Source organism: Mustela nigripes, chromosome 10 (genome assembly GCF_022355385.1).
Source record: "Mustela nigripes isolate SB6536 chromosome 10, MUSNIG.SB6536, whole genome shotgun sequence".
Classification (NCBI taxonomy): domain Eukaryota; kingdom Metazoa; phylum Chordata; class Mammalia; order Carnivora; family Mustelidae; genus Mustela; species Mustela nigripes.
Genome location: NC_081566.1, coordinates 15,068,784 through 15,093,746, shown reverse-complemented (window position 1 = coordinate 15,093,746; position 24,963 = coordinate 15,068,784).

Sequence of the window (24,963 nt, the reverse complement as noted above, 5' to 3'; positions counted from 1 at the left end):
ATGTAAGGGTATGAAAATGAACAAAAGAATTCCATTAGAGTCGCTCGTTCCTAAATAAAAGAAGATCAAATAACTCCATATTATTAGATCAAATAACTCCATAAATACAATGTTAGCATATTGAGAGGATAGAACCTATTATCTTAAATTTATCATAAACCGATTTATAAATATCAGATTTTTGACCCAAATCTCCCTAAAACAAATTGGCCCACATGATACAAAAAGGTCACAATTATAGCTAACAAGACCCACTTCCAGGTTCACTGTAATCCAGACACCAGACCCACCTCCTCTAGAGCAAGGACCTTTGGCTGCATCCTCTTCTTATAGGCACACACGTGCCATGACTGACACCCCCTTCCCCTTACTACTCTTTTTCTCAGGAGATTCCCAAAGTGCCAAGAAGATGGCCCTAGCCATAAGCTTTCCATTCTCACCAATACTGGGCTAAACCAGAGGAAATCCACTTGTGTTGCACTATATTACCAACTCCGCATAGTCACTCAATTTCTCAGAGAAATAATTGTGCATATTTCACTTTATTTCATTTTATTTCATTTACTTTTAACTTCACATTCAGCCCCTCCCTCTAAGGCATTGGTAAAAGTCCCTCCAGAGGTAGTGCTAGATGCTAAACTGGGGTACACAATTAACCCGGCATTTATGGCTGGCGGAGCTGGGGTCCACACATGTTGAATACAGACGGGCATCACGTCTCTGCCCGACCTCAGTTCCACATCTCATCCCCACTCAGGTATTTACTGCAACACTAACAGGGATATACTTTTACTTCACAAGCCAAGGATTTACTTTACAAGGAAAGGGTTGAGGAGAGAGAGCGGGGATGTGGGTGGAAGATACAGCTTCTGTTCCCCCAATAATTCTTTTAGACTCCGTTGCAGGACCTAGCACAGTCTTAGGAGGAGGCTATTAGGCTGTAAGAGCTGCTGCCTGGGTGACATCAGGACTCTCCCATTTTTGGATCTGTAAAAAGGGTTTGCTGTGATGATTCAATCATTATTTTAAAGTCTGACATATGGTCAGCCTCAGTAACTGTTTTTATGATAGAAAAATTGGGTCTCAAGAAAAAAACTTTTCCTTTGTTTTGCCTACCTTATAAGTAAATGTGACTATTGAAAAAAGATCTTGTAGATCTTCTTAAGACATAGAATATTGCCTTTCTAAGGTACATACGTAACTGAAAATTTTGTGTATACAGTGGCATATGTGTCCACAGTGGCTCTTGCTCCCCAAGCCCTGTTTTACAAAAAGAAAAACGTAATGGTTTCTAAGGAGGGAAAAGTCCATTGCAGAGTTGAGTAAATTTCACTTTAAAAAAAAATAAAATGAAAGAAAAATATAAAGGAAAAAAAATGCTGCCACTGGAATCCCTTCTCCCACTAACTCAGATTATCACTTAGAGAATCCAAGCAAAACATTTAGGGTCTAGCTCAACCTCAGCTTTTGGAAATCATTAAATAGGAAACTACAATAATAAAGGATGTTTATTTAGGACAATATCTACAAAGTGTTACTTAATGCTTCTAATAGATATTCATAGCCATGACACAATGTGAAAACAGAAACAATTTTTCAGAGCATAAAAGAATCTCAAAACTTTGAAAATGGCAGCCAGCCCTCAACTTGGAACACATGATCTTCAATGAGTAGAAGCTTCATCATTTTCTGACTGCTGTAAATAGTCAAAAATAAGATGAGTATGTGATGAAAGATCATATATTCTGATTTATCTATAGCTCATTCCACCTGAAGGGTCCTATTCTTGCTATGCTTAAATTCCTCTTCTAAGAAGCATGCATTTGGAATGAAAACAAGTTTTCAGTTTCTTTTCCAGCATACCAGTTAAAACTCCCACACTTATTGGGAGATGGTGGTTTGAGGGAGAATAAGACAAAATTTTAAAACTTGGCTTTATTTGATTTGCAATGATGTGGATGGAACTAGAGGGTATTATACAAAGTGAACTAAGTCAGCCAGAGAAAGACAAATACCATATGATCTCATTCACATGTGGCATTTAAGAATCAAAAAAGATAAACGTGGGGGAAGGGAAGGAAAAAAAAAGAAGATAAAAACGGAGAGGGAGGCAAACCATGAGATGCTGAACTCTAGGAAACAAACTGAGCGTTTCTGGAGCGGGGCTGGGAGGAGGGATGGGGTAACCAGGTGATGGACATGAAGGAAGGGCTCGTGATGCAATGAGCACCGGCTGGTTCGTGAAACTGACAAATCAGTGAACCCTACCTCTGAAACTAATAATACACTACATGTTTACTAAACTGAATTTAAATAAAATTTTTTTAACTTGGCTTCATTTGCCTTGTTATCTAAGCATTATGTTGGTTAGTCACTTAGTATTTTAGTAACTATTGTTCTTACAAACACTGATTTTAGGAATATTTACCACACTGACCCGTAAGTCTATTCTAACCCCTTCTTCTATATTCTAAAGAAAATTTTGTTCACTGGGTTACTTTTTGTTTTTTCAGAACTTTGGCACAAGAATCGAAACTAATCATACTGATTTTCTCAAGGATAGTTTTAAGAAACATTTATTAATCACACAGCATGTGAGAAAAGAAAAGTATTGGGTGGTTAAGTAAGAGTGGGGATTGCTACAAGTTATGCCATATTCGTTGCATATTACAAGGTATCTTTCAGGAACACAATACCGTTTTTAATCTAGCTGTTGTAAATTTTTTCTTTACTGTAAAACTCCTTCCCATAGAGCATCTATAAGCTCCTAAACATCGATTGCTCTTGGTCTGTGCACTGGAAAATGCTGGATTAGGGAACAGTAAGGCAGAAGGTTGTATGGATGATATTTCAGAGTCCTCCTAGAACATAACCGAGAATCTTTTGATTTATGGTGTTCTGGGACTTCTCAAGAAGGAACACACTTTTATGTTACTCTATAATGAACTTTCTAGATCATGAAACGAATCTCAGTAACAGTTCATTTGTATTCCCAATCTATTTCAACCAAACCATTTATTATGCTCATGCTAAGTGCAAAGTGTTTATAACACTCCTGTGTGGGCAGCCCTATTATTTTTTCATTTTACAAATGAGCAAACTGGGTTCAGAGAGATTAATTAACTTGTACAGGATTGTGTTGCTATTAAGGGGCAGAATGAAAGTCTGTTTCAAAAGTCATTGCATTTTTTCATACCTAACAATGCAGAATGAATATTAATAGTAGCAAATGAGCACTTGTTATGGAATTTGCTCCTGTGTTCAGCCCTGGGGATTCAATATTCAGCAAAAATGAACAAGATTCTTGCCATCATGAGGAATGGGTGCCAAAAGGTAAGACCAACATTAGTCAAATAATCATGAATATAAGCACGGCACTGTGTTTGTGATTCAAGGAATTACAGGGACTGCACATTACCTCAAAAAATTTACCATCTAATTGATTTTTTAAAATGAGAAATTTAAAAATAGTACATAGTACAAAATAGTAATAAATTACACATACAAGTAGCATCAAGAAGGGTATCTGAACGCTGGTATCAAAATGAACTACATGGATAAAAGCCTCCAGATATTTATACATAATGCACATTTGGGGAACAATAAACTGGCCAAGGTTGCTAGAGTCAAGAGGTAAAGATACAAGAACATCCATTTGTTCACCACCAAATATTTACTGAGTAACTATTACCCTGTTGCTCTTGAATCTACTGTAGAGACCTTGTGGGAACAAAGTTAAAACCTTGTCTAAAACAAAGTTTAGACAGCAAGGCAAATTCTCATCCCTGGCTCTACCCATGTAGAAGGTGCATGAGGGCAGGTAAAGGGTTCTCTCAGCTTCATTTTTGTCATCTGTGGTACAGAAACAGTATCTACTTCATTGAATTTTCTGGGATATTAAAACCAGAATACATGTGGGAACAGCTTAACATCTGGATTGGAGCATAGCGGGTGCTCTATAAATAGTAGAGGACAGCAGTCAATGGAAGTGAAGAGTCATGGGAGGTTTCTGAGGACATCCAGGACCTGACCACTGAGAGACTTGAGAAGATTGGGAAGTGACGTGAGATTGGATTGAAGTGAGGAAAGATGGGGCCATGTGCTTGACCACACCAGACAGAAGGGCTGTCTGGGTGTGAGACGAACAGGAAGGGAGTGAGGGTAGTGGCCGTGATCTTCAAAACTAAAAGTTAGAGGGACGCCTGGGTGGCTCAGTTGGTTAAGCAGCTGCCTTCGGCTCAGGTCATGATCCCAGCGTCCTGGGATCGAGTCCCACATCGGGCTCCTTGCCCCGCAGGGAGCCTGCTTCTCCCTCTGACTCTGCCTTCCACTCTGTCTGCCTGTGCTCGATCTCGCTCGCTTTCTCTCTGACAAATAAATAAATAAAATCTTTAAAAAAAAAAAAAAACCTAAAAGTTAGAAAGGAATGAGGGGGGATTAAGATTAATAGGGCCTAGTGGGAATACTGCAGCTAGTCCAGTGGACTGGACTTAGTACCTGCTGATTGGTCTGCAACCAGGTGTGATGGAATCACCTCTAAAGTAAGAAAATGGGCAGTTAGGCACTCTAAATCTCATTTTTCTTATCCATAACAATTGGGAAGAGGAGGAATATAATTTTTCTTACTCTGGATGCTAGTAAGTGGCTTAAACTAATATAAAACACCCCACACAAGGTGGGCACACAGTAAATCACTACCACTATATTAAAAACACATATTCTGCAAGAGGGCAGACTGCAAAGCAGCCCAGTGCCTTTCTGTCATGTTATGCCAAGCGATGTGCCATGCATAGTCTTCAGCGAAGGTTCTAAGCCTCTTTTCTCCTCCTCCCATTCACATGGCCCAACAGTCTCATTAACCAGGCTCACGTGCCATCATTTCTCAGCACGCCCCTGCCTGTCCCACGACACTCTCTCAAAACACCCCTTGGTCCAAAATGACTCAAGATTCAACTTGGCCTATGAAAAAATGAAAAGCATCACTTTTGAAATCATATACGAACTACTGTGCACCAGTTTTGTGTGTGTGTGCTTACCTATGTAGTAGATAAAACAGCAGAAGAAATAAAAACCGATCTAGCCTTTAAAAGCCTACAAAAGAAATGCTTTAGCTTTACTCTGCAGCCCTACTTAACTCCAGAAATGTTTCCCAGGAGCCCCACAAGATGAGCAACAGAGTGTGCAGGCTGGTTTTATGAATAATGAGTCCAGATTATATTCAGGCTCCACGGAAGGCAGGCAGACTCAGTAGAGCTGTTTATTACAATGCTATCCAAGGCCGTTGAGAGCGACAGCCAGAGTGGGACTAGTGTTTGGGGGCGTTTGTTTGCATCAGAGCTACAAGGGACTAGAGAGACCACCCACTGCAACTCCCTACCCTGTGCCCCATGTCCCATGCTCCTCCACAACACATCCAAGGATGCAGTCTTGCTGAAAAGAACCAGTGAGGGAGACCATGGGCTTTTTACAGTTTGTGAAAGTTCTGAGTGTTAGAAAGAGTTTCATTCCAATAAGCTGAATTCTGCATCCACATTCTTTGGCATCTTCGAACCTGCTGTTTACACTGACAGGTTCTTCTGAACTCTTCAAGAAAACAGATTCCTTTCCTTGACAGTGAGGCACCGTGTTTCCTATGTTTCTCTGCTATGTTTCACAGCCAATAAATTCAAGAAATTATAAAACAAAATCCACCATTTATGAAAGGAAAGTAATAATAAAGAGGAAGATGAATGGAAAAGAGAAATATAGTAAGAGACCAAGGGGTGAAAGTAGCTAAGGAAAGCATTTTCTGGAAAACAAATATTGGTAACCTTCAAAAAGACATATAGGACTTCTAGGCCATAAAACACTTGGAAATGCTTGATAAAATAATTCAAGACTTTTAAATGCATTGCCGAGCTTGTCAGGCAGCAATACCAATCTCCAGATGCAAAAATCAAGTAAAACCATGAATATGAAAGCCAAACCCGGCAGCTGCCCATCTTCGGTAAACCTGAACCTGTTTTATTAGGTGATTCTTTGCATATAAATAGTAAATTAATAGGGATAAGAGAAAGAAATCACAAATGTGGAATAAAACCACAAATCAAAACAGACTTCTCAGTTATATGTAAGTAAATATGAAAACATAGATGAAAGAAATTGCTTTGAAAGAGCCCATGAGCAGTAAAATCATTTCCATTAAGTCCAAGCAAAGCACAGGCTGTGAACTATCACAAACATTTAGCATTGTTCTCAACTGACTAGCCGACGCACTTAAACAAAAGAAAAAGGTGTGATCAGCAGAAAAGAGGTAACGTTTACATTTTTTGAAGATTAGATGCTTATAAACCTGTAACGTCCAAGAGAATCCACTAGAAAACTATTATACTGAAGAAAACATGAGAATTCAGAAAGATGACTTCGTTCAAAATTAATTCAAAAAATAGCCAAAACTAGCTCAAAGACAAACTAGAGAGGTATTCAAAATAGTACCACAAAGTCTAGAAATAAACTTACTCGAAATGTAAAAACTCTGTAGGCAGAAATATATTTTTTTTTAATTTTATTTACTTATTTGTCAGAGAGAGAGCGAGCGAGAGCGAGCACAGGCGGACAGAGAGGCAGGCAGAGGCAGAGGGAGAAGCAGGCTCCCTGCGGAGCAAGGAGCCCGATGTGGGACTCGATCCCAGGACGCTGGAATGATGACCTGAGCTGAAGGCAGCTGCTTAACCAACGGAGCCACCCAGGCGTCCCTGTATGCAGAAATATTTTAAATACTACTGAGAGATACAATATTAGACCTTAAAAAATGGGAAAATATGTACTATTATTGGATAGGAAAATTTAAGGTGGCAAAGATGCCAATTCTCCCTAAATAAATGTATGTTTGTTGTCATTACAATTAATATAAAAATAAGGTGTTTTGTTTTGTTTTGTTTTGTTTTGTTTTTAAATAGGAAAAAATAATCTGAGGGTTTTGAAGGGGTAAAGGGCACGGATTGCGTGGAGCACTGGGTGTGGTGAAAAAATAATGAATACTGTTATGCTGAAAATAAATAAATTTAATTTAAAAAAAAAAAAAAGGAAAGCTGATTCTAAAGTTCCCATGAAAAAATACCCAGGAAAACCCTTTAAAAATAGAGAAATAATGACTAGGTCATCAGATATTGAAGTCTAGTCTAACATTACAATAATCAGAACAGTGTGATGGTACTAAAGTAGATAAGACACACTATCAATGGATCAAAGAAAGAATCCAGAAACAGGAGCAAATACATTGAGGTCTTTAGAATATGATGAAATATCATTCTGCTCCAGAAGATACAGATGGGTTACTAGATAAAGTTATTATTCAATAAATAATGTTATACCAATATCCAAGTAAATATCAGATGGAGCAAAGATATAAAACATTTATTTAAAAGAAGCAGAAAAGGGGGCACCTGGGTGGTTCAGTCGGTTAAGCACCTGACTCTAGATTTTGGCTCAGATCATGGTCTCAGGGTCATGAGATCAAGCCCTGCATTGGGCCCTATACTCACTGGGGAGTCGGCTTGAGATTCTATCCCTCTGCCCCTCTATCCCTCTCACACTCTCTCACTCTAAAAATAAATATATAAATCTTTAAAAAGGAAAAGGCAGAAAAGAAAAGGAAACCATAAATCATTAGCAAGCACAAAGAGGAAAAAATTATTTTTCTTTAATCCTAAGGTAGAAAAATCCTAAGTATAACACAAAGTCCAGGAGACAAAAGAGAAAATAGTAACAAATTCAAACACATACAGAGGGGAAAAAAGTCAATTATTTTCATGGCAAAAACCAAACAGGGATAAAACTTTTCCGCCATAGGTCATTAACCCTTAATAATGACGAGTTCCTCCTAAGGCCAACAGACCAACAGAAAAAAAAATGGGCAGAGGATACAAACAGATATTTATAATACAATAGAAATGGTCCTTAAACATTTAAAAGATATTGAACTTCACTCATAATAAAAAAAAAAGTTTCTAAACAGAACTGTACGATCCCATTTGCTATCTTATTTCCTACCTTACAAAATCAGAATTGCAAAAATCAAAAAGTTTGATGCTTTTTCACTGTGGAGAGGGATAAACAGGGCTTTATCCTCTTCATTGGTAGGAAGCTAACCCTGGTTTTATGCTGGTAGTTTGTAGGTGTCTTATCAAGTTTCAATAGGTACAGTCCTTTCATGCTAACAACTCTGTCTACAAATTTAGAAATGCTCCAATATCGTAGGTGCGAAGCTATTCACGGAGCATGAATGCAAGATTGTTTCAGAAACAAACTACAGAAAACTCACTGATAGCAGACTGGTTGAAGACATCTTGGTAGAGATATGTAATAGATTAATAATCATCCACTAAAAGGTACATCTCCACAGAAGCTGAAAACGGAAGAGTCCTCAGTAAATGTTGTTTGGTGAAAAAAGATGAAAAATATCACACGTATATATTCATATGTCTATAAGCATAGACTATCTCTGGAAGGACATATAATAAAGTGATTGCGGTTCACTCAGAGACAAAATTGGGTTGCTGGTAGGCAAGGGTAAGTAGGAAATTTGTTTTACATTCTGTCTCTTTTTGAAATTAAAATTATATACCATATGTATTAATTATCTGAGACTTAATTAATGTTTAAAGTAATATATATAGTGGCCACCTACTCAAATAAATAAACTGGTTTCCTGTGCCTTGTCAGCTTAGTAACTTGTATATTTTGAAACACCATGTGAAAAGGCTTTGTTTTCATTTTTGCTTTTTTCAAAATACAAGTATTACACCCTTTTTGAACAAAAGTTTATCTTTGCCAAGGAATTTGTTAGAAACAACATACTAATATAAACAGAATTTGAAGAGTAAAATGCTACATGAAGGAAAATATATCCGTTTGCTCTATTAAAGTCACATTAGTAATATGACTATAGTTTTGCTACATTTGTTCTAATAAGCTTCTTTAGATGAATTTAGCAAATCACATAAAAGAGCAAAATTATCTTAATTTAGTTGTCTTAAAAAAAACCTTCTAGGTCTTTGGAAAATACACAATAAAAAGAAAAATAAGTATTATTCCACCCATCTTCCAATTAAGATGTTCCATATTTACTGGAGGTATGATGCATCTATACTCATAAATAAAAATTTCTGTAAATCTGTTTTAGCAATTCAGATGTGCACAATTTCTGAGTTTATCATAATCGTCTACATAATGACGATAATTTTAGTGGTAAAGTTTGATTTTTTTAATATAAATCAAAGAATATAAGTGCCTAAGAATAGGCATTTATAGAGCATTTATAGAGATAATATAATTTTAGGAAATGTGATAGCAATTACTTTTAATATGTGATAATTCTCAAAGCTCACTATATAAAAAATGAACATTAAAATATAATAAATTCTGCTAAGATGAGATTCAGATGATCTACTAATGAAAATATAAAATTTCTTAGGGAGAGGAACACAGCTGTGTGACTATTCACCCACAATTATGATACTATCATATGGGAAAAACCTTTAAGAAACACTCTATAAATAGATTTTATTATATAGTTCACTAGACTTATTTCTAGGATTTCATTTCGTTATTTCCTAATTCAGTTTTTGCTATGAAAGATCTCAAAATAAATGGAAAGAAACTCAAACGGATATGGCAACTTTTTTTCCCTACCTGACTTCCAAAAACATACTTTAATAAATAATCCTTAAGAATGTCATAGTAACAAAAAAGCACACCAGAAATTCAGAAACATCAACCAATTAACTTAATTGATATGAGCCCACCGAGCACCTACTGTGGTTCAATATTATATCATGGTCACTGCTATAAAAAAAAATCATAACGAAGTATGAGATACACAAGAGAAAATATACATAATATGGAGAATTTATGATAAAGATTTAATGGGATGTGCTACAGATTCCACATGTACTAGGAATCCAAAGAAGAGGAAAAACAAAGATCCATATAACCAGCAGGGACCCCAGCATTCACTAAAATACTGTAATTAGGGAGGAATTTTTTTTTTTAGTTACAAAGTTTAACCTAGGTGGAAGGTATGAAGGTAGAAATTTATGGGCCCAGGCAGAAATCAGCTTGATACATGTAAAAAGTATGTATCAGAAAACGGAAGGAAGTAAAGCAAGATAAGGAGAAAGAGGCCAAGGCTATAGCAGCATCCAAAGCTTCACAAATAAAGAATCCTGCCAAGATCATGCCGGCAGCAAGGGCTCCAGCCAGGAGGCAGCCCACCAGAACCACTGCCATATTTGTGCACACCCCCCACTTCAGATCTACTTCCCAAATTTTGCGTGGTAGAAAGAAATAATTTCCAGGGGAAAAAAACAGCTGTTAGTATGTGTTAATGGTTCTACATCATGAAAGCATTTTCTTCAACTTTATCCCTATGTTATAGAACTTCTCCAATCAAACCCTCCTCCAGCAGGTTCCCTTTGGGCAAAAAAAAAAAACACACTCTCTTCACCTATTTGCCTTTGCTGACTGCTGTTCCAGCTACAGAGCATGCACTCTTTCCTCCTGGTTACCGATCGAATTCTGCCTTCCCTTCAGTAATAAACTCCTAGAGTATTACATGTTCTGTCTCGGTTCCTCTAAAGATACACTGATGTCTCCCTTCTCCAAATGCGTGTTAGCATTTACAGTGTATGCCACATGACTGACTTCTTAATTATATTCCGTCTTGTATGTTCCCTAATTTTTATGTCAGTCTGATTTACAGGATTTTACTAAAAATGCCATATGGACAGGAATCACATATTTTTCCTCTATGTCCATCGTTGCTCTCGGTACATACTACCCCTATTTCTCTTTTCCCCTTTCCTCCATGCAAATTCACCAAATGGCTCCACTGGCCAGAAATAACAATGGCCAACATGGGAAGTGTCTTCAACGTCCTCTCCTGGGAGAAGAACTGAATAGGACATGAAACGAAGAACATCTTGTAAATTTCCAAGTCACTTAACCTTTCAAAATGATCTCACTGAACACAAAGTCAGATAATACAGGGAGCTAATATAATAAAGATGGGTTTTTCCTCTGCTCATTTTTCTGTTGGAAAAACACAGAGATGCATTATGGGTTCTAAAATCTGAAATGTTCGGTTCACTCACTTCAGAAAAATAAGCATATTAAAATGCAATGTTTATTTTAAAGTTTTCTCCTTGTCACATCCAAAATTTAAAATCCAGATGAGTCCCACAAGTTTATCTTTATGTTTAATTCAGAGACCAGAAATGGTCAAAGGTCAGCTAAGAACGGAGTTGTTACAAACGGATATACAAAATCATGTCTGCTGATAGTTCATAAGTTCCTATAAGTGAAATAGCCTCAGAATTACTCGAGTAACAAAAGATTGATTCAATGATCAGATAGCTAGACTTCATTTTTTAAAGATTTATTTATTTTATTTGAGAGAGAAAGTAGGGGGTGGGGGTGGGGGGGTGGGTGTTGCGCACAAAACGAGAGGGGGTGAGAAACCAAAGCAGACTCCATACTGAGCCTGGAGCTGGTGCCAGGCTCGATCTCACGACCCTGAGATCATGACCTGAGTCAAAACCAAGAGTTGGAGTCTTAACCAACTGAGCCACCCACGCGTGGAGAGCTAGACTAGAAAACATTTTGTTAGAAAAAATATTGACCAAAGTGTTAACTTTCGCCATTGTTGCAAAATGATTTGTGAAGTACTTTTCTATTTTATCTTATGATAATTCCTGTACATATACGTAAATAGGGTAAGATGATTTAAAAGGAGGTTTTATAATACTACAGGTGCCTCCTTAAAACTCTTCCATTTGAGATAGACATTTAATGTGTACTTATGGGGCCATAAATTCTCCATTTTATTCCCAGATTATAATTTTACATGTCAGAGATAAAGATTTTTGTATATAAGAGCATTTATCTTCCTTACCTTCTACAGTATCTAATAATGATTGAATAGGTCATTTCGTGTCTGGGGGGCCACTGCAAACAGAGTGCCCTCTGAGAGACCTTAAAACATGAACTATGAACTAAAGAGTCTATACCTGGAATGAATGTAGTCACATGATCTAATTATCAATTAGGTGATTATGGACATGATTAGGGATTGGGCAGCAGAAAAAGTGTTAAAGAAAAGAGAAAATGAGGAATGCCTGGGTGGCTCAGTTGGTTGAGTGGCTGCCTTTAGCTCGGGTCATGGTCCCGGCATCCTGGGATGGAGTCCCGCATCGGGTTCCTAGCTGGGCGGGGAGCCTGCTTCTCCCTCTGCCTCTGCCTGCCACTCTGTCTGCCTGTGTTCACTCTCTCTTTCTCTCTCTGACAAATAAATAAATAAAATCTTTAAAAAAAAAAGAGAGAGAGAGAGAGAAAATGAAATGAAGCAAAACAAAACAAAACATGATTCTTCTCTTCAAAGGAGCTTACATTCTAGACAAAAAAGTAGTTGATCATTGCTCTGGAGTGAATTGTGTGCCCCTCCAAATCTATATGTTGAATCTCTAACCCGCAGTGGCCTATATATGAGGACAGGGCCTCTAATGAGCTAAAGTTAAATGAGGTCCTATGGATGGAGTTTTGCTCCTATGTAATTAGTGTCCTTATTAAAAGAGACACCAGACAATTTGCCCTCCCTGCACCCCCACCCCTTTCCCTCTCCCTCTCCTTCTCCCTTTCCACTCCCCTCCACATGAGGACACAGTGAGAAGGCATCTTTGTACAAGCCAGAAGAGAGCTCTCACCAAAAATCAAATTGGCCAGCATCTTGATCTTGGGGTTCCAGCCTCCAGCACTCTGAGAAACTCTTATTGTTTAAGCTGCCCAGTCTATGATGTTTTGTGATGGCAGCCTAAGCTGATAAATACAATCATCTTCTCAAAGTAAAGTAAGAATTCACATAAAACAAAGTACTCTTGTGCTTATGCAGAGTAAGGAATCGTCAGCTTGTAATTTAACATGTAAAAGAAAGTCTGTTTGTTTCCATCAGCTTCCCCTTATACATTCTACTGGCCATTTCTTCAGTCACTACAAGTTCAAGAATGTAGTAAGCATGTGTCTTAATTCTAAACAAAGTATACTATTACTTAACCAAAGATCAATGTTAATTATTAAACAGCTTTGAATCAGATCTCTCTCCAGGGACACCCCTCAGGTAACAAACTCCACCCACACACACTTAGTTTCCAATCAGTTTTAGCATTCTCATCCTAAATATGAATAGCCTAGAGTCACCAGGAACTTGAAGAAAACATCTATTGTATAACCAAGGACAAAGACCAAAATAAACAAGAGCAGAAATTGGAAAAACAAAAGCAACAAACACAAAAAAGGCTTGACCTGGAAGAAAGAAACTTAACAAAACAATCACCAAAAATCCACAGAAAGGGACTTCTGAATCCTGTCATGATAGACTAACAGCAACTGGATTTATTCATGCTCTTGCATTAAACACCTAGATAAACAGATATGGAAAAAGGGTGCTAGACAGTGGACAACAGGAAGGACAGGACTGCGGTCTCTGAGAAGGAGACAAGTGAGCCCTAGAGTTGACCTGGATTGAAGTGATTTCCAGGCTGCACAGTAGTACAGGAGGTGAGGGTTGCTGAGCAGGTCACAAAAATGGGAGTCAGAGGAATTGAGACAGAATTTTCAGGAGAGGACCATGGAGAGATTCCTGAGCCTTGAGGACATGCCGGCTGAGAATTAATGGTATGTGTGTGATGTGAAAGGCCACGGAAAGAAGGTCCAAGAAGGGAGCAGAATAATTTTCAAAGAGCACTAAGAATTAGGAATCTTAACCATTCTACCAATTTTTAAGGAGCGGGGAATTTCAGCAGCAAAGTGGTATGAGAGTGCTTCAGGTAACTACTGCTGTCTATAAGGCTTGTAGGGCTGTTTGATTCTTGAAACTATGTGTTTGTAGGAGGAAAAAAAGTCTAATAACACTTACTACAGCAGCACTTCACAAAAGCCAAAAAATAGAATCAGCCCAAATGTCCATCAACAAATGAACAGATAAACAGACCATGGGATAGCCATACAGTGGAGAATCACTCAGCCATAAAAAGGAATGAAGGGATTGAATGACCCCTCCCCTAGAAGATAGATAGGATAACTAACCGCTTGTTTGCTTTTCTGTGAACCGCTGGCTTTTAGGCGTAAATTAGGTTATTAATTGCTCTTTTGCCCTTCTGTAACTGCTTGGCTTATAGAAATAATAGAAGACGCCATGATGGCATTCCTACCTTCCCCCTTCTTGTTCCCCCTCCCTGCCTCTCTCCTCCCGCGCGCGGGCCCTCAGAACCAATCAGCTTGTTCCCCCTTCCCGCCTCTCTCTTCACGCGCGCGGGTCCCCAAAGCCAATCAGCAAACTCCACTAAGGCCTTTTTCAAAAGTTCTAACTGTCAACCAATCAGTTGCGCCCCACCCAAAACTTGTTTGTACCTGTCTATAAAAACCCGGCACCACCCCAGCCGGGTGTGCTCAGCTAGCAGGAGCTGCTGACCACCCGCAGGCGCCTGCGTAACAATAAAGAACCTCTTGCTGATTGCATCCAGTGGCAGTGTTGGATTCTTGGGTAAGGGGATCTGTGGGTCTTTCAGGATGATTTTGGAGTGATATCATCAAGATGTCATTACAGGAGGAGCATGAATTTCCTTCCTTCCATGGAAGCACAGAATATGCAGCTACACATAGAGGTACTGCCTTTGAGAGTTCACTGACCCCTTCATATCAGGCAACTGAGAAAATATGCACATCAAGAGGAAAGACTGAGATACACCCTCAGCCTCAACTTCACCCTCGGTACTGTACAATAAGGAGGGAACCCCAAATCCCAGTTTCTTTCTGAGAAGCTAAGGGTCTAGACTACAGATAAAGCCTCCTAATTATCAAGGCTGACCCCCCCAAAAGTCCCCAGTCATCAGTTCTGAGAAGAAATGTAATCTATAGGACTACAACAAAGAAGCAGTTTTTAAAAGGACATGTGAGCCCTCCCCGTGGCTATCCCATTCAGTATAGAGAAAGCAGACAAAAAAGCCAGTCCCCAGTTGTTCCCTGGAAGGGGTTAGACTGCAGACCTTAGTAGCTGCTCCCTGAAGGTCTGCCATCTAGTCAGCATGACAGGGATCCTTCTGGGAGCTAAAAGACCAATTAGGAAAGAAAAGGAAATAAAAGGCATCCAAATCAGAAAGGAAGGAGAAAAATCATCTCTGTTTGCAGTTAACAAGATACATAGAAAACCCTAAATACTAACAAAACAAAACAAAACAAAAACCTGAATTAAAAAAGGAATTCAGTAAAGTTGCAGGAAACAAAATCAAGATAAAAAATCAGTTGCATATTGGGAAAACTCTGCCATTTATAATGGCATCGAAAAGAATGAAATACTTCAGATTACATTTAACCAAAGAGGTAAAAGATCTATACATGAAATCTATAAAAGTTTGATGAGAAAAACTAAAAAAGAAACAAATAAATGGATGGTATGAAACCACATAATGCCCTGAATGGTCAAATCTATCTTGAGAAAGAAGAACAAAATTAGAGGAATCATAGTTCCTGGATTTCAAACTATGTTACGAAGCTATAGTAATCAAAACAGCATGAGACTGGCATTAAAAACAAGGTAGGTCAGTGGAACAGAATAAAGATACCAGGAAAAAAACCATGCATGTATAGTCAATTAATTTTTTTAAGATTTATTTTATTTTATTTTATTTTGTAAAGAGAGAGAGAATGGGGACGGGGGCGGGGGAGGGCAAAGGGAGAGAACCTTCAAGAAGACTCCCCGCTGAGCATGAAGCTCAACCCCGGGCTTGACTACAACCCATGAGATCATGGCCTGACCAAAACCAAGAGTCTGGTGCTCAACTGAGCCACCCAGGCTAATTAATTTTTGACGAAGTCACCAAGAATACACAATGGGGAAAAGATAGTGTCTTCAATAATGTTATTGGGAAAACTAGATACCTACATGCAAGAGAATGAAACTAGATGCCTATTGTAAACCATACACAAAAATCAACTCAAAATAGATTAAAGTCTTGAACAGAAGACCTGAAATTATAAAGCTCCAAGAAGGAAATACAGAAGATAATCCCTTTGTCTTTGGTCTCAGCCATGATTTTTTTGGATATGACACCAAAAGCAAAGACAACAAAAACAAAAATAAACAAGGGAACTACATCAAACTAAAAGCCTTCTGCACAGCAAAGGAAACCATCAAAAAATGAAAAGGTAACCTATGGAAAGGAAGAAAATATTTGCAAACGATAGGAGTTTGATCAGGAGTTAGTACCCAAAATATACAAGGAATTCCTATAACTCAATAACAAAAAAACAAATAACCCAATTTAAAAATGGACAAAGGACCTGAATAGTACTTTTTTTCCAAAGAAGACAAATGACCAACAGCTACATGAAAGGGTGGTCCACATCATTCATCATTAAGGAAGTACAAATCAAAACCCCCGTGAGATGTCACCTCACACTTGTTAAAATGGCTTTTATCAAAAAGACAAGAGAACACAAATGGTGGTAAGGAAAAAAGGAAACCCTTCTTCACTGTTGATGGCAATGTAAATTGTTACAGCCACTAGGGAAACCAGTTTCCTCATTAATTAATAATAAAGCTACCATATAAATCCAGCAATCCCATGTGTAGGTGTATATCCAAAGGAAATTAAATTGTGATTTTGAGGAGTACCAGTATCCCCATGTGTGTGACAACATTATTCATGATACCTGACATATGAAAACAGCAACTTGAGGGTCTATTGATGGGTGAGTGGTAAAGAAAATGTAATATAATACAATGGAAAATATTATTCAGCCTTAAAAATTAAGGAAATTTAGGGAGGAGGAGTAAGATGGCAGAGGAGTAGGAGCCCTAAATTTTGTATGGTTCTAGGAATTCGGCTAGATAGTTATCAAACCATTCTGAATACCTACAAACTCAACAGGAGATGGAAGAGAAGAAGAGCAGCAATTCTAGGAACAGATAAGCGACCACTTTCTGGAAGGCAGGATGTGCGGAGAAGTGAATCCAAAGTGATATACGGGCAGAGAGAGGCAGGGTTGGGGAGGGGCTGGCTCCCGGCAAGCCATAAAGCAGCGGAGCAGAAAATAGGAACTTTCAGAAGTTTGCTCCCCTGATGGACATCACTCCAGAGGCTAAGGGGAGGGTGGAGCCCTTGGGGGCACAGTGTGGTCTCAGGTCCCACAGGGTCACAGAAAGACCAGGAGTGTCTGAGTGCAGCAGAGCTCCCAGGTATGGGAGCAGGGAAACTGGCGGCAGAGGGAGCAGAGAAGGGGGCTCTCAACTCAGGGTTTGCCTTAAACTATGATCTGGGACACAGTCGGGACACTGCTCTTCAAGAAGGGACCCCACGAGTGGCAGATCTGGGGAGACTCGCCTTCCTTCCCTGAGGGGAGTGGCACAGAAGCATGGCAGGAATCTGCAGGATTTGAAGACTCCAAACAGGGCAGAGCGCCGGAGACAGAAACGCTCTGTGACAAGCCCGGCGAGCTCGGAGCCCGGCCAGAGACCAGGGAGAGGGGAGTGATTGAGCGACTTTCTCCAAGGCTGCACTAAGGAGTGGAGCCCAGGCTCTGGGCTCCTCTGGCGGGAGACTTGGGTGCCGCCATTTATATTCCCATCCTCCGGAACTCTACGGAGGGCGTTCAGGGAACAAAAGCTCTTAAAAGCGAAACCAAGCTGATTACTCAGCCCAGCGCCTGGTAAGGGCAGTGCAATTCTGCCTGGGGCAAAGGCATTTGAGAGTCAATACAACAGGCCCCACTCCCAGAAGATCAGCAAGAATATCCATCCGACCAAGACCAAGGTTACAGATCAGTGAGAACTGCAGAACACGAGAACACAAAGAACATGGCACATAGAATTCATGGCTTTGTTCCCATGATTCTTGAGTCTTTCAAAGTTAAATTTTTAACATTTTCATTATCTTTTTCTTTTTCCATTTTTTGGAATGTTTTCTCTTTCTAATTTTAACTATTTTATCTTATCAATACCTTTTTTAAAATATTTTATTCATTTATTTGACAGAGAGAGACACAGTGAGAGAAGGAACACAAGCAGGGGGAGCGGGAGAGGGAGAAGAAGGCTTCCCTCTGAGAAGGGAGCCCAATGCGGGCCTCAATCCCCAAACCCCAGGATCATGACCCAAGCCGAAGACAGACACTTAAGGACTGAGCCACCCACGAGCCCCCTTATCAATACAATACCTTTTTAAAAGTCTTTTTAAATTTTTATTCATATAGTCATAGTCTATCCCTTCATTGTATTTAACCTTATTTTTTGTATACATATAAGTTTTTCTTTCTTTAAAATTTTGGGATACAGTTTCTTCTAACAGACCAAAATATACCCCAAATCTAGCATATGGATTTGTTCTAGTCTCCAGTCTGATCACATTCTCTCCTTCTTTTTTTTTTTTTTTTTTTTTTTTGCTTTTTTCAGCCAACTTCTTATCAATTCCTTTTTAAAAATTTATTTTAATCTTTACCTTTATAGTAACATTCCATCCCTTCATCATGCTTACGTTATTTTTTGTATACATATAAGTATTTCTTTCTTTAAAATTTTGGGAGACAGGTTCTTCTAATAGACCAAAATACACCCAAAATCAAGTGTGTGACTCTGTTCTAGTCACCAGTATGTATGTATGTGTGTACACACACACACACACACACATACATTTTTTTATTTTTTTTTTATTTTATTTATTTATTTATTTTGCTTTCTTCTCCCAGTTTCAGATCTCTTCTAATTTGGTTAGTGTATATTTTTCTGGAGTCATTGTTACCCTTTAGTATTTTGGTCTCTCATTCATCCATTCTTCTATGGATAAAATGACACGGCAAAAAAACTCACCTCAAAAAAAAAAAATAATAACAAGAGGCAGTACCAACTGCTAGGGACCTAATCAATACAGACATCAGTAAGATGTCAGAGCTAGAGCTCAGAATGATGATTATAAAGAAGATAGCTGGGCTTGAAAAAGGCATAGAAGATATTAGACAATCCCTTTCTGGAGAAATAAAATTTAACCAAGTTGAAATCCAAAAAGTTATTAATGAGGTACAATCAAAAATAGAGATTCTTATTGTTAAGATAAATGAGGCAGAAGAAAGAATTAGTGATATAGAAGACCAAATGATGAAGAATAAAGAAACTGGGAAAAAGAGATAAACAACTACTGGATCATGAGGGGAGAATTCAAGGGATAAGTGATACCATAAAGTGAAAGAGTATTAGAATAATTGGCATCCCAGAAGAAGAAGTGGGGGCAGAAAGTATATTGGAGCAAATTATAGCAGAGAACTAACCAAATTTGGGAAACAGGCATTAAAATCCAAGAGGCACAGAGAACCCCCTCAAAATTAAAAAAAAAAAAAATAGGTCAACACCCCTTCATATAATAGTAAAACTTACAAGTCTTAGAGACAAAGAAAATCCTGAAAGCAGCCCAGGACAAGAAGTCTATAACCTACAATAGTAGAAATATTAGATTGACAGATTGACAACAGACCTATCCACAGAGACCTGGCAGGACAGAAAGGACTGGCATGATATATTCAGAGTAGCACTGAATGAGAAAATAATGCAGCCAAGAATACTATATCCAGTTAGGCTGTCATTGAATAAGAAGGAGAAATAAAAAGCTTCCACAACAAACAAAAACTAAAAAAATTTGCAAGCACCAAATCAGCCCTACAGGAAATATTGAAAGGGCTCCTTTAAGCAAAGAGAGAGCCTAAAAGTAACATAGACCAGAAAGAAATACAGACAATATACAGTAACAGTCACCTTACAGGTAATACAATGGCACTAAATTAATATCTTTCAACAGTCACCCTGAATGTAAATGGGCTAAATGCCCCCAATCAAAAGACACAGGATATCAGAATGGATAAAAAAAAAAAAAAGACCCATTGATATGCTGTCTGTAAGAAATTCATTTTAGACTCTAAGACACCTCCAGATTGAAAATGAGAAGGTGGAAAACAATTTACCATGCTAATGGACATCAAAAGAAAGCTGGGGTGGCAATACTTCTATCAGATGAATTAGATTTTAAGCCAAACACTATAATAAGAGAGGAGAAAAGGGTCTGTCCAACAAAAACATCTAAGAATTTTAAATATCTATGCCCCACCATGGGAGCAGCCAACGATATAAACCACTTAATAACAAAATCAAAGAAACACAGTGACAATAATACAACAATAGTAGGGGAATTTAACACTCCCTTCACTGAAATGGACATATCATCCAAGCAAAAGATCAACAGGGAAATAAAGGCCTTAAAGGACACACTGGACCAGATGGACATCACAGGTATATTCAGAACATTCCATCCCAAAGCAATGTAATACACATTCTTCTCTTGTGCAAATGGAACATTCTCCAGAATAGATCACATCCTGGGCCACAAATAAGGTCTCAGTTGGTACCGAAAGACTGGGATCAGTCTGTGCATATTTTCAGACCACAATTCTTTGAAATTAGAACTCAACAAGGGGAAAGTTGGAAAGAACTCAAATGATGGAGGCTAAAGAGCATCCTACTAAAGCATGAATGGGTCAACCAGGAAATTAAAGAAGATTTTTTTAAAAATTCATAAAAATGAAAACACAACTGTTCAAAATCTTTGAGATGCAGCAAAGGCAGTCCTGAGAGAAAAGTATATAGAAATATAAGGCATTCTCAAGAAACAAGAAAGACATTTTTCCAAAGAAGACATCTAAATGGCCAACAGACACAAGAAAAAGTGCTCAACATCCCTCAGCATCAGGGAAATACAAATCAAAACCACAATTAGATACCATCTCACACCAATCAGATTAGCTAAAAATAACTACTCAGGAAAGGACAGGTGTTGGTGTGGATGTGGGGAAAGGGGAACCCTCCTACACTGTTGATGAGAATGCAAGCTGGTACAGCCACTCTGGAAAACAGCATGGAGGTTCCTCAAAAAGTTTAAAATAGAGCTACCTTACAACCCAGCAATTGCACTACTGGGTATTTACCCTAAAGATACAAATATAGTGATCTGAAGGGTCATGTGCACCTGAATGTTTATAGCAGCAATGTCCACAATAGCCAGACTGTGGAAACAGCCTAGTTGTCCATTGACAGATGAATGAATAAAGAATATGTGATATATATACAATGGAATACTATGCAGCCATCAAAAATTTTGAAATCTGACCATTTGCAATGATGTGGATGGAACTAGAGGGTATTATGCTAAGCAAAATAAGTCAATCAGAGAAAGACAATTATCACATGATCTCTCTGATATGAGGAATTTGAGAAGTGGGGCAAAGAGTCATGGGGGGAAGGGAGGGGAAATGAAACAAGAAGGGACCCGGGAGGGAGAGAAACCAAAGAGAAACTTTCAGGAAACAAATCGAGAATTGCTGGAGGGGAGGGGGGTGAGAAGGATGGGGTGGCTGGATGATGGACATTGGGGAGGGTATGTGCTATGGTGAGTGCTGTGAATTGTGTAAGACTGATGATTCACAGACCTGTACCCCTGAAACAAATAATATATTATATGTTAATTTAAAAATTAAGGAAATGTTGTCACTTGAAACAACATGATGAATCAAGAGGGAATGAAACTAAGTGAACTAGGACAGATAGAGAAAGGCAAATACTGCTTGATCTTGCATATACAGAATTTAACTCACAGGAACAGAGTTGAATGGTGGTTGCCTGAGGTTTAGGGTGGGGGAAAGAAAATAGGTTGGAGAAATGTACAAACTTCCTATTATAAATGAGTAAGTTCTGTGGGTCTAGTGTATAACATGGTGACTATAGCAGATAAGCTACAAATACTTGAAATTTCCTAAGACAGTAAATTTTTAAGTGTTCTTACCAAACAGCAACACTAAAGATAAATATATGAGGTGATGGGGTTGACTGATGTGTTGACTCAGTTCTGGACATCCTGTGTATGGATATGAAATAATCCCACTGGACACATTTTTTAAAGATTTATTCAAGATTTTATTTTCAAATAATCTCTACATGCAACATGGGGCTCGAACTCACAATCCCAAGATCAAGAGTCTCGTGCTCTACTAACTGAATCAGCCAGGTGCCCCCCAACACTGTACACGTCCACATTTTGCAATTTTATTTGACCCTTACACCTCAGCTGGTCCAAAAAAAAAAAAATTGCACAAAAGAAGGAATGGAAAGCTGATGCATGCTACAATGCAGCGTAACTTCAACTTCACTGTGTTGAGCAACAGTAGCTGGATGCAAAAGGTCACATACTGGATGATTCCATTTATACGAGCCATCCGAAAGATGAAGTTAGAGACAGAATACAGAGTGGTGGCTGCCAGGGACTGGGGAGTGCAAGGAACGCAAAGAAGCTGCTTAGTAGATAGGAGTTCAACTCTGGAGTGATAGAAATGTTCTGGATCTAGATAGAGCTGGTGATTGCACAACTAAATGCCACTGAATTGTTCACTTTAAAATTGTTCATTTTGCAGCGCCTCGGTGGCTCAGTGGGTTAAAGCCTCTGCCTTCAGCTCAGGTCATGATCCCAGGGTCCTGGGATCGAGCCCTGCATCGGGCTCTCTGCTCAGGGAGCCCGCTCCCCCCCTCTCTCTGTCTGCCTCTCTGCCTACTTATGATCTCAGTCTGTGAAATAAATAAATAAAATCTTTAAGAAAAAAAGAATAAAATGGTTCCTTTTGCTTTGTGAATTTCACTTTAATATGTTCTTTTAAAAAAAACACTTACTAGACAAGAACAATAGATGTCATATATAATCAAGCTGTAGATGTGAATTGTCAATTACTTGAGTGTTAATTAAGCTTTGTAATAACTAACATGATTTATTTTCTCCAGAAAGACTTCTTAAAGATTAGAACCACAGCAAATGACACTCATCATTGCTAAAACATTAACATAACAAGCAAAGTTGCAAATTTGTTTGCAGTTTACCGAAGAAACAAAAATTGTCAGGAAAGCAGGGAGGGTTTCTTGATGCTGAGTCTCTCTCACATTTGTACAGAGAAGCCTTGAAGCACCTTTATCTTCTAGCAAAATACAAATTGCTTTTTGATTCAACGCTGCTACCATAACAAGTGGGAAATTTCTCCTACTTTAAACTCAGCTGAAGATGAGAATTATATCTCAGCATATAATGAATGAGAGCTATTTAGAAATATGAATATAAATGTTCTGTGGCTTATGGTCAGTCCTTTGTTTTCAACAGCCTACTCGCTTGGCTTCCCTAGCTTGTATTTCTATTCTGATATGAAGATTACATCCGAATCTTTGTTTCACATATTGCAGTTGTCATTTGACATTGGAAAAGCTGGAAGACACACTTATTTTGGGTTTGGTTTTCTTTTTCTTTGAGAGCAAATCAAAATGACATGGAAATGTCCCAAGCAGTTTTGGAACTGGCATTTTCTTTTATTTTTAACAAGAAAAAAAAATCAAACACTAATTTTTTTTTCCCTTGGATCGTGGATAGATGGAGATGCTATGGATAAATCCATATGGAAGCCACATGACATGGAGTTTGGGAGTCAGAAGGACTTTGGATTTGAATCCTGCCCTGCCCCTCATAAACTCACATTACCATGCACATCGTAGCTAGCCATAATTATCATCATCATCCAAAAAACAAATATTTGAAAGAAAGGGCAGAGAAGTATATGAGAAAGGCAGGAGAAAGGGAATTCTACCAAATGAGAAGGGATAAGTGAGGGAAGAGTACGGGACTTTGAGATAATCTCACTGGTTGTGTATATTCGAATGGAGGGCGAGAACCCCAAGTCTTCACCCTGTTTGTTCCTCTGTTTTTACCACCATGTTCTTCACTTTCTTTGCTCTTTTCTCTCTTTGGGGATGTTATATAAAATGTCTCTCAGTTTCTGTCTCCTCTTGGGTGGTGCCATGGGAGTACACAGAGGTCACTAATGGGATAAAAGAACAACAAACCAGTAAGGGAAACATTGGGGCGGGGGGTCGCATTTTAACTAGATCTTAACGTAATGGAAATCTCACTGTTCAAGCTCAAAGACGAGGAAACAATTTCACTTTTCCTGATGAATCTTTTCTCTGACTATTAAGGTCATGATCACCACAGAGAGTTTAGAAACACAGGGAAGCACTAGGAAAAAATTAAAATCACAGTGAACATTCCCATCCAAAGATAACACAGTTACTGTTTTATTTTATTTTATCTTATTTTTTCCTTCCAGTCCCTGTTTCAAGTTTGGTGGTCTCAGTCTGCAGTATGCTATTGTCTTCTGAGCTTTCGGGGATTTTGTATCATGAACATTTTCTATGTCATTATTTGCCCCAAATTCCCTTTCTGTTGTGGAGATGTGCTCTCCCTTTTAATATTAATAAAACACTAATTTAAGGATAGACCTTCTACCCTGACCCACACCCCTACCCAAGCACTTCCACTCAGACTCATACCAGAGCTGTAAAAGAAATGTGTACTGTATTGCCTTACAGTGGTTTTATTTTATTTATTTATTTACTTATTTATTTTAAAGATTTTATTTATTTATTTGTCATAGAGAGAGAAGCGAGAGCAAGCACAGGCAGACAGAGTGGCAGGCAAAGGCAGAGGGAGAAGCAGGCTCCCTGCCAAGCAAGGAGCCCGATGTGGGACTTGATCCCAGGACGCTGGGATCATGACCTGAGCCAAAGGCAGCTGCTTAACCAACTGAGCCACCCAGGCGTCCCCTTACAGTGGTTTTAAATTGTATTTATTTATTTATCTGAGAGCAAGAGAAAGCGTGGGAGAAAGCGCAGAGGGAGAGGGAGAATCTCAAGCAGATTCTGTGCTGCATGCAGAGCCTGAGGCAGGGCTTGATCTCATAACCCTGAGATCATGACCTGAGCCAAAACCAAGAGTTGGAGGCTCAACCAATTGAGGCACCAAGGCATCCCAG